The following is a 12,188-nucleotide window of genomic DNA, read 5'->3' on the forward strand; positions in this document are numbered from 1 at the left end:
CACTGTGTAGAGTAATACATACACGGACCAAGCCTGGACATGTATAAATACACAGTAAATAAAGTGTAAAGAGGGTGTTAGTTGAACAAAACCAACCTAACAGATAATACACAGTCAAACTGACTATTCGCTGTTCAATATACTTGTGCTACAAGAATTACATAAACACAAACTGAGCCAAGCCAGACCAAAGTCCGTGCTAGATACATATAGAGCAGCACATGATGTAAAAGGGTCAAAGACCAGGAGAATATGCATTAAAATGCAAATGTCAAGCCCTATAGCAGTCCAATAGTCACCCTTTAAATTAAACAGTCCAGCCTGATGGGTACATGGGGCCCGCTTCTTTTTAACATATTTATTAATGACCTTGTAGGGAGCATAGAGAGTAGAATTTCAATATTTGCAGGTGACAATAAGCTCTGCAGGGTAATCAATACTGAGGAGGACAATTTTATATTACAGGAGGATTTATGTAAACTAGAAGCTTGGGCTGATAAATGGCAAATGAGCTTTAATGGGGATAAATGTAAGGTCATGCACTTGGGTAGAACAAACAAGATGTATAATTATGTGCTTAATTGTAAAACACTGGGCAAAACTTTCACTGAAAAAGACCTGGGTGTATGGGTGGACGACAAACTCACATTTAGTGGCCAATGTCAGGTAGCTGCTGCAAAGGCAAATAAAATAATGGGATGCATTAAAGGAGGCATAGATGCTCATGAGGAGAACATAATTTTACCTCTATATAAGTCACTAGTGCGACCACACTTAGAATACTGTGTACAGTTCTGGTCTCCGGTGTATAAGAAAGACATAGCTGAACTGGAGCGGGTGCAGAGAAGAGCAACCAAGGTTATTAGGGAACTGGGGGGTCTGCAATACCAAGACAGGTTATTACACTTGGGGTTATTTAGCTTGGAAAATAGAAGGCTTAGGGGTGATCTTATTACAATGTATAAATATATGCGGGGACAATACAAAGACCTTTCTAATGATCTTTTTACTCTTAGACCTGTGACGGGGACAAGGGGGCATCCTCTACATCTGGAGGAAAGAAGGTTTAAGCATACTCACAGACGCGGATTCTTTATTGTAAGAGCAGTGAGACTGTGGAACTCTCTGCCATACGATGTTGTAATGAGTGATTCCCTGCTAAATTTTAAGAGGGGACTGGATGCCTTTCTTGAAAAGTATAATATTACAGGGTATATACACTAGTTTCCTTAATATTGTGCTGATCCAGGGAGCTAGTCTGATTGCCGTATGTGGAGTCGGAAATAATTTTTTTCCCCAATGTGGAGCTTAGTTTTTGCCACATGGGTTTTTTTTTGCCTTCCTTTGGATCAACTTGTTAGGCTATGAGTAGATCTAGATGGACTTAAAGTCTTCCTTCAGCCTTAAAAATTATGTTACTATGTTACTATATGGCACTTATGAACAGCAGCTGAGCATTAGAGCCTGCTGACAGTCAGTGCAGGGGGCAGTAATAGCCGCCAATCTATATACACAGAGAGGTGATTTAAACCATGTTGGCACCACTCCCATGACTGAAAAAGTGAGACTGCAATCTATATACACAGAGAGGTGATTTAAACCATGTTGGCACCACTCCCATGACTGAAAAAGTGAGACTGCTGGAAGGAATAAAGTTGATTTCCTCCCGTCAGTAGAGCTCTCAGTGCTGGGGCTGCATTTTGTCAGGATGCTATCAACCCGCATACTAAACCAGGTTCCCTTTAGGCTGTGTGCCCACGTAGTGATTTTTTAAGCATTTTTGCCGCGATTTTCGGTGCGAAAACGCTGCGAAAACATTTAAAAATCGTGTACAGAACGCCCCCCATGCATTCCTATGGCATTCCGCACATGCTGTGCTAATGCTGCGCTTTTTTCCGCAGTGGAATCGCATCGCGGAAAAAATCGCAGCATGCTTATTCTTTTGTGCGGAATCGCAAAGAATTGCCGCGATTCTGCACCCATAGGAATGCATGAGAATCGCTTACTTCCCGCATGTGGCTATGCCCACCATGCGGGAAGTTAAGCGTCTCATGTGTGGTTGGTACCCACGGTGTGGAGGAGAGGAGACTGTCCTCCAGGCCCTGGGTACCATACCCCTGTAAAAAAAGAATTAAAAATAAAAAATCAGGGTATATTTACCTTCCGATGTCCCGCGCTGCATTCCCGGCCTAAGCGTTCCCAGTAATGCCTTGCGGCAAGGCCCTGTGATGACGTAGTCTTGCGTGACCCTAGTGGTCTCGCGAGATCGTTATAGCAACGCGAGACTACATCATCACAGGTCCCGCAAGGCATTACTGGGAACGCTGAGGCCCGGGAATGCAGCGCGGGACGCCGGAAGGTAAATATACCTCGATTTTTTTTATTTTTTTAGCATTTTAACATTCTATCTTTTACTATTGAGGCCGCATAGGCGGCCTCAATAGTAAAAACCTGGTCACACTTGTCAAACACTATGTTTGACGAGTGTGACCAACCTGTCAATCACTTTCCAAGCGATGCTTCAAATCTCTTGGAAAGTGCTTGAATATCGCACTCGAAAATCGCGGCAAAATCGCGATCATAATCGCGGTAAAATCGTGGTGAAATCGTGCGGAAAAAAACGCGCGATTTCTGGGAAGGAGTCCGGTTTTCTGTGTGCGTTTTAACACGCAACGTGGGCACATAGCCTTAATTGTGTGATCATTATGGAATCTGTGTTTATAAAGTATATTATAGTATATTATACCCTGAATAATACTTTGGTGTTATAAATAATTTAAATTCAATGTTAATCAATATAGTTTGAATAATTACCTAGTATTGTGCAAAGAATTTATTAAGCCTGATCAATATTTCACAATAAGTCTAGTTATTTTAGTCTTGTTTCTTAAATGACACTAATGCATTCTTGAAAAAAGTTAGTCTATTAAAAATGGAAATTTTGACAAGAGCTCACATCTATTCTCATATAAACTGTCATACATATTTTTTTTTACATTTTAGAGCTCCATGAGCCAAAGACGTAAAATTATTATGAAAAAATCTTATGCATCAAGAAGCCCCCTGAGCTTTGTCTGTATCATCATCTTTCAGTAATATTTGTTATTAGTATAAAATAAATCTATTTAATATTTCCACTTTGATGTCCGCATAAACAAGCATTGTGCTTGCCACTTTTATGGCATTCCGAGTACACAGAAGCACAAGTTGTTTTCCAGAGTACATGGGCATGTTGAATTGAAAGCTTTGCAATGATGGCACATTAGTGTATAGACTGGTGAATTGATTTCTGCATGGGTACAGAATCTCTAAGTAATAAAAAAAAAGTTATTTGTTTAGCAGAATGTTCAAATGGAAGTTGTCAGTTTTAATATTTTTATTTTGGATTGTATAGTTCTAATGATTATTTAAAAGTGTATAAAAAGCAGTGGAAGACCAATTTTTGTTTTTGAGGGGAATTGTAAGATGCAAAGCAGAACATTTTATTGCATCAAACTTTTGCACTGTTATTCCATTATTATTTTTTATCTATCATAGTAGAGTGGAGTTTCTTACTCTTTCCACTTTGTGAAACCAGACTATATTTCACTTTGCACTGCCACGTAAGCCAAGTAAATCAGGCTCTTCTTGCTGTTTACACCACGTTTAGCCGTTAGGTTTGTGCAGGTCACCGTATTTTCAGTCTCAGTTCGGCACAAAAAAAATATCGGCCCAATGTTATTCTATGGGGCCATGCTCAATTCCATTTTATTTGTGCAGCATGCACTGCTTGCATCCAATATTTGGATAACCTTCAGCCCTGCAAGTCAATAGGTACATGGAAAAAATCAAATGATATTCAAGTGTGGTCCAATTTTTACTGACTTATAGAATGGAGAAGTTGGGGACATTTTATTTCTATCTTCTCATCGGAGAAAATTGGATTACACTCTGATCACAATCTGTGGAAGACTGACTAGAACAGCGATGGTAACTGATGAAGTTGTTGAAAGAGGAATTTAAGACAAGAGGTAGGGACCTTATATTTGAAGCACCAGTTCCAGCACCAGTGGTGTTTTAAGAAACAGTAAGAACCAATTAGTGATAAGACAGTTTTAGACATCTGACATTCATGGTCCGAGCATAGATGAGCCGTGAGCCTCCTGATGCGAATTCAACAGCCTTGTAGAGAAACCTGAAGCTATAGAGTTCATCCACTCAATGCCGACTTTTATTCCCCATTGACTTGTATTGGGGTCGGCTTTCGGACGAAACTCCAACTTTTTTTGCCCTAGTCGGACCAGTTTCATCTGAAACAAATTTTGTTTCATGAAACCCGATCCGACCAAAGTCGCTCAACTCTAATGCCAACTCTTGGGAAAGTGTGGAGCTTTATAATGAGGGTTTCCAGCTTTACAAGTGAAGGATAAAACCTAGAACATTATTCAAACATGAGTAATTGTAATATGTAGAGCTACCAACCCAGAGTTGGTTTGGATCAGCAAGGTAGAGGATAATAAATAAATTAAAATATAAACTTTATTGAAAATATTTTATAGAGACTCATAAGCTTAATGACTAAATATTAGACAAATATATATACTATGACATACAACATACACCAGCAATATTGTGATGATGTTAATTCTGCCTTTATTAAAGTTTTGAATGAACCTCGTTTTGGATCTTCTGTTAATAAATTGTCTTTGTCCAACAGGCATCCTCCATAAGTTTTTTCAACTCCTTACAGCCGTCAAAGTAATAGAATTAAAAGCATTGTTAAAAAATATTTACCTATTGTAAACCAGGACGAAAAATTGCGTAAAATTGTTTCTGTCGGCTGTAATTTTGTTGCTAGGAGAGGATACAGTTTGGGCAATGCATTGTCACCAAGTCTCCTAAAACGCCAGTCTTCTTCTGAAATGTGGTCATCGGCAAAGGGTTTTTTTAAGTACGCTAATAATCAATGCAATGTTTGTGCTTTCACCATTGATAGAACTAAATCTGTTAATTCTTTTTCAGGTTTTTCTTCTACCATTACTTCGTTTTTGAATTGTGATACAAACTATGTGATATATTGCATCTGCTGTGTGCCATGTCAGATGCAATACATTGGATGTACTACAAGAAAAATCAAGAAATGTATTGCTGAGCACATTACCAATATTCATAATAAAAATACGTCTTATTCTGGCGCATCAAAGCATTTTGTCAATGTGCACCACGGAGATCTCACTAATTTTTCTCTTTATGCTTTTGAAAAGATCCGCAATCCTCTATGGGGTGGTAAGAAACAGAAAATGTTAACTACAAGAGAGGAATATTAGATTCTGAAATTGGACACACGTTTTCCAAGAGGAATGAACTCAAGAAATGATTTGTTTTACATCTATTGAAGCTGTTTCTCTAAGTGTTGTCTTTCTCACATGTTCATGCATATCCTAGTAATTAAGTGTTTGTGATTGGTTGCTTGTCTCTATTTAATGTGACCATTTTGTTATCTGTGTATCCTATGACTATGGGTGCATTTTTTGCACCGGAAACGTGTCAGGTTTTGCATGGTTTTTAAATATGGCTTGAGTGCCGAATAAAGTTTTTTTTATCTTCTTTTTGGTATGCCACATCCTCCTTTTTACTCCTATGCAATGCTGTGCTTTCCAGCCTTTGTGTCCACCCACCTGCTCTGCTGATTTGGCTCAAACCTATGTGGTTTCATTCTGGATCTCGTGGAAGCTCCTACACTCCTCTCTCCTGCACTCATTGTGATTTGGTGTGTGGAACAGTAGAAACTGTATGCTTATACCAATAGAGTTTAGCTTAAAAACTACATAAATAGGAACAATCTCACCATGTTTCTGCAATGATTTTCATAGATTAGAACCAGATCAAGTCCCTCTGCTGTTCAAATAAGGTGTAGTATCCTATTTGCAAGTAAGGGGGTCGGGGCCAAATTCATTGCCACGCATTACCCCATCATCGAAAGAACCTCATAAGATCCATCTTGTCAATATCCCATAGTACTTCAGATGCATTTCATCTGGCGACTCTTCAGGGGAGGTGAAGACCAGAGCAATATATAAACTGGGGTCTAATGTGCCAGCTGTTAAGGCTAAAGAGATGGATATATTCTCGTAATAAATTTGGGGAGGAAAGGTCTGGCTTTATTCAAACAACTTTAAAAACATTGAGAGGCACAAGCAGTTTGAAAATCTTCTACCTGTTTGACAAAAGCTCTGTTCCTAAGATTAATAACATCCTACTTCTGTTTCTTACAGAAATTCCATCAAAATGATACCTTAAAATTTAAGCTGAAAATGTAAGTTAAAATCATCACATTTTGTCCATTTTTGTCCATTTTTTTATGCGTAAAAAGAGACAATGACTTTTACAATAATTTTTGTGACATTTTGTCCTTTTACATTCAGACAATTTTTACCCGCAATTCAAATAATATTTAGGTGTATGAAAAGCAACATTATGCAGATGCTACACCGCTCCGTCATACTCATCCGGCCTCTGCTCCCACGCCGCAGCCGGCCTCCGCTCCCACGCCACAGCCTCTCTCCACCCGATGGCCATGGCGGTCACCTCTGACGGGCTCACAGCCGAAGCCATCCCTGCATGCAATGCGCATGCGCCATAGGCCGTGGCAGCGCCTCCCTGCTGCTTCTTGTGCTCCGGCTGTGCCCTGACCCGGAAGCACCTTCGGACCAATGGCAGACCAGATGGGGCTATATCAGGCAGCTTCCCCCTGAGGGAGGTGCCTGATCGTTGTGTTACCTTGCATACTGGGCCCTGCTTCCTCCTGTGCTCTCTACAGTCTCTCGGTGCCATCCTCAGTGTTTCCTGCAGCAGCCTCGCAGCCTGTCTTCCGTGTTCGCTAACGGTTATTCTCAGTCCTGCTCCAGTGTTCCTGTTTCCTCCGTCTCCTGCCTCCGGTGTTCTTGATCCATCCTGCTCGAGTCCTGCCATCCTACTCCAGTCCTGCCTCCGGTGTTCCTGTTCCATCCTGTTCTAATCCTGCCGTCCTACTCCAGTTCTGCCTCCGGTGTTCCTGTTCCATCCTGTTCCAGTCCTGCCATCCTACTCCAGTCCTGCCTCCGGTGTTTCTGCTCCATCCTGTTCCAGTCCTGCCGTCCTACTCCAGTCCTGCCTCTGGTGTTCCAGTTCCATCCTGCTCCAGTCCTTCCATCCTCCTTTTTTCCTGTCTCCTGTGTACCAACTCTGTCCTGTCATCTACACTTCAGTTCCTCCATGTTCCAGTTTATAGTCTTACTCCATTCCTGTCTCCTGTGTTCCAGCCCTGTTCTCTCATCTACACTTCAGTCCCGCTGTCCTACTCCAGTCCATCCTGAGCCGCCTCTCTCAGTACTGGCTACAGTGGTACTCGAACCCCTGGGCCTGCTCCTAACGGTCCCTGTATAGGGGTCGGTTCCACTAGGCAGCTCGCCCGGGGCCCCTCGGTGCCGCAGTCCAGAGGGTCCACTCCTGGAAATTGCGGCTCCTGACCACCCACGCTAACAGCAGCATTGTATACACTTGCTGAAAAACCTATATCAAGTAACTATCTCACAATAAAGACATTAAAAAAGGTCACTTCCTTCAGGCCACTGTGCTTGAAGTGTTTGTTCAGTTTATGAATAAATTATGATGCTTACAATATATATGCAGAGCATGTAGTCCAGACTTCTGGATCTTTATGTTATGTAGCTGCTATGAAATGACCTCAAATGAATCCAAAGAGTTAAAATCAGTTCACAACACCAATGTCAGTTGGAAAAAGAGATGAAATGCCTGCTGCTTGCCCCATCCAATGGAAACAAAGGGTAAGTGCATGCAATGCTTTATTCAAGTGGTAAAACATGGCAAGTTTTATAATGGAAACCAATTCTGGAGGAGATGTTATTCCTGAAATATTTCCAGAGGCAGTTTTGAAAAGTTTTTGAAGTTCTTTTATTTTTCTGAAGCATTTTTTACAACCTTATAATTGGAGAGTACCTACCATGGAGATTATTCCATAAAATCCACTTGAAAGAAATTAAATGGACTTCTAATAGAAATAAACAGGAAGATTCCTTCAAACATGTTAGTGTCTAGGCACATGATCTCTTTTAGAAGCTGGAATATCTACCTGGTTTTACAGGAGGAAGGTGCTACTGGAAAACACCATCACTGTTTTACCCGAAGGAACCTTTTTTGCATTTTTGCCTTTTTTTTTAACTATGTTTACAACAGTAAGTGGCTTCCAAGGGGAAGCTGCTTGATAATTAATAGAAGCTCCAAAAGACAGAACACATATACAATAAGTTGTTTTGACAAAGAAGTGCATGTATTCATTCTTTTTTCCATTTATCGAGCACTTTTTTCAGGTTGGTTGTGAAGCATACCTGTCTAAATGTAAGTCAACTGTGTATATATACAGTACAATAAATCTTTTGAATGATTTTTTCAGGACTTTTTTGCAGGCCAACTCCAAAATACTCCTCAAAAGCCACTATGTGCACATATTCTAATGGCAAATATCGTAGTCCGAGTGCAATACGACAAAAAAATCAGATTGTGCTGCTGCAAATGTTATTCTATAGGGCCATGCAAGTCTGAGATTTTCGTCAGAGAGAATCAGGAAAGAAATTGTAGCATGTCCAAGTTTATTCCGATATTTGTATCACACACAGGTATATGCAAGTCAATGAGGATGTGAAAACCATCGGACTACACACAGATAACATCTGAGTGCAGTCCGATATCCATGGACTGACAGAATGGAGAAGAGGGTGAAATTTATCACTAGGATCACACTCTGTTAAGAGTTTGATCAGAGTGTAATTTGCATGATCGACCTGATTCTCTTTGATGAGGAAAAACACAGGTATCTGCACCTGCTTTAAAGGAAGTCAATATAGAATTAGGTCATTAAAGAACGCTAAAAAAGTGAATATGGCTCTTTATTAGCATTTTTAGGGTGCATAGAAATCAATGGGTGTATTTGCAGTGCAAGTAGAGCCTAAAGTTTTTGGAAATGTAATTGGTTTCTTTAGTTGGACAATAATCTATAGCTTGCCTTTGTACGGTAGGTGCAGCATAGAAATATACAGCCAGTTATACATTTGGGTGGGAGCCGCCATGCAGCATCATTAGCATGAACAATGACACCTTTACTTCCCAGTTAAAACACATTTCATATAAAACATAGAATCGGATTTATCCAGTTCTTCCTGCTGAGATGAAGCAGGTTTTGGTCGGAAATAAAGGTTACTGTACCTCGTGAAATATTTTCTAAAGAAATAAAAATGTTATAGAGCGTCTTTACTGTATGAGCATTCCTCTTTGTAGATAATGTAGACACACTACATGATTTTATTCTTGGCTAGCCACAACCTGACAGTTCCCCTTTTCCAGGGTGAATGTTTTGTTTAAATAAATTCATAGACATATATGGTACACAAAGGAAAACAAGACACAAGAATGAATGGAGGATTCAGCATTTCAAATTCCAAAACTTTATTTTTGCAGTTATCATTCCAACAATCCAAGGCATTAGAGTCTTTGTTTTTCTTCAAGAAAGCTTCTATCCTGAAAAATGCATAGAAACACATTATTAATATTATTATTATTATTTATTTTTAGAGCGCCAATGATTTCATGATGCTGTTCTTATGAAAAGAGGTCATTTTATATAACACATAACAGCCATAACCAGTAGTGATGAGTGAACATGCTCGGATTACGTCTTATTTTAGCATGCTCGGGCATTATCTGAGCATCTGGGAGTACTCGTATATTATGTTCGAGTCCCTGCAGCTGCTTGATTTTCAGCTGTTAGACAGCTTCAACACATGTGGGAACTGCCTGTTTGTTAGGAATTCCCCACATGTGTTAAGGCTGTCCAACAGTCACAAATCATGCATAACACTTCGGATAAATCATCAGATAACACTTGAGCATACTCAGATAAGATGCTATCCAAGCATGTTCGCTTATCACTAGTAACCAGCCATTAACAAGCCAAAAAGAAAAGAATATATAAAATACACCCAAAACTGATAGTAAGGCTAGATTCACACTAGCGTTTATTCCACGCAGCGCACGGTGCCGCTAAGCCTCGCCCCCTACCGGCTCCCCGCCCGCCCCATCAGGTCATCGCTGCCTACTATCGCACATGGACGCTTGCGATCTGCGCACCCTATCTTTAGCATAGGGTGCACAGATCGTGCGCTGGCCGTGCGCTAGTAGGATTTTGGCGTGCGCTTTGCACTTTTGAAGGTGCGCCGAGCGCGCCAAAATGCAACATGCTGCGCTCGGCGCACACGGGCGCACCTTCAAACATGCGCAGCGCGCACCAAAATCCTACTAGCGCATGGCCAGCGCACGATCTGTGCACCCTATGCTAAAAATAGGGTGCGCAGATCGCAAGTGTCCATGTGTGATAGTAGGCGGCGATGACCGGATGGGGCGGGCAAGGAGCTGGCAGGGGGCGGGGATTAGCGGCGCTGTGCGGCGCTGTGCGCTGCGTGGAATAAACGCTAGTGTGAAACTAGCCTAACACATTTCTGCTATGCTTACGCCATTGGAATTGGACTCCAACTCTTCATATTCCTTTAAGACCAACCCAATTGTCACAGCAATTGTCAACCGATTGACAGTTAAAAATTAGCTATGTATATTTACCTTTCAGTAAAATGTAGGGAATCAGGTCCTGTTTATATGTCTTCCGCATCCCTGTCACAAAAATTATTGAAAAGTAACCAGCATATAATGATCTAAAAAGTATAGCGAAATATGTTTTCATTGATTGCTGATCATCCATTTCCACAGGAAATGTCAAGCAAAGAATGTTTTCATATAACTTGCAAGGCGTGCTAGGGTATCCAAAATTCTTTGGTGCAAATGAAAAGGATTGCAAAGACTCCATCATGTGACTTGCAGACTTCCATGTCCATACTCCCAGATGACATTTGTAAATAAAAGATTATGACATGGAATCTGTCATCAGGATGCTGCTATGTAATTTGAGGACAGAATGAGATAAGGGTTAAAACACAGAATTAAAGATGTGTCACATGTCCGGCTTGGTGCCGTTGTTAACTTAGGCTGAAGGTTTAATCACCTGGTGATTATCATTGCTGTGATTACCTGGCACAAGCTTAAAAATCAGATTTTGCTCCCCCCTGCGATAAGCAGCTCACTGTCAATAGACAATATACATCCAGAACCTGGTGTGGGCGGGGTTAGCATTCTCAGCTCTATTGCATTGCTAAATCTAGAAAATCTGATAGTACCCCAACTGATGCACCTAGTAAAAGTGATACATTGTAGGATTCAGATTCTCTTTCCTTACTGTACATCATGCTTCTCTCAGTGAAGTTAGCAAACGTCTGCTCACAGATTCCCTAGAAGATCACAAGGATACTGTCATGGTTAGGACATGGTTAATGTCCTGTTCTCACAGGGCTAACTTTTGCCGGCCTCTCTTTGGATCTGGGAGGGGTATTTATACTCACTCCAGACTAGGATTCCCTGTCAGCTATACTGTTATTCTGGCTGTGTGTCTGACCCCCCTGGTGTGCATGTATACTACATTGCTTGTTTGATTCCCGTGTATGACCCGATCTGTCCCCTCACTCTGTACTCAATCTCTCGTCTATTGTCTTCTCCGGTTCTGACCTCCTAGCTTGGCTATTGTTACTCCTTTACAGTTTGTCCCTATTGTACCGTCCATTGCCCATTCTGGTTTTCTGATCTATTGCTACATCCTGACTATTTGCTCTGTCTAACCCTTTGGTACTGTCCTGCTATCTCGTGCTTTGACCCGGCTTGATCTGGTGTCTGTCTCTGTCTTTGCCCCTTGGTAACTTGTCTCGTAGTTACCTTTCTAGGAGTTTCCCTGCAGCTCCTATCTCTGTGGAGCTTAGGTCACGCCCCCAGCAGTCACGTGCTTCAGGTCCTGATAGTCTGAAGCACGCATCGTCACCGCTGCTGCCCCGCTCCACAGGTATCTTTGAGCACTGTTTTTGTACTCAGGACACGCGCACTGGCTCAGTGAGCAAGTGCAGTGTGGTGTTCCTGACAGATACTAACCTAATCAGAAGTCAGTCTGTTCAGATGACCGGAAATGTCATCACATTGGTTACATGATCTCAATGGCAGCAATTGTGAAAGAAAAAGAGATGACTATTATATGCTCACGAGGGGATTTCTCTATTAGATTG

The sequence above is a fragment of the Dendrobates tinctorius genome, unplaced genomic scaffold (assembly GCF_039654945.1).
Source record: "Dendrobates tinctorius isolate UK_male_01 unplaced genomic scaffold, ASM3965494v1 ptg000039l, whole genome shotgun sequence".
Classification (NCBI taxonomy): Eukaryota; Metazoa; Chordata; class Amphibia; order Anura; family Dendrobatidae; genus Dendrobates; species Dendrobates tinctorius.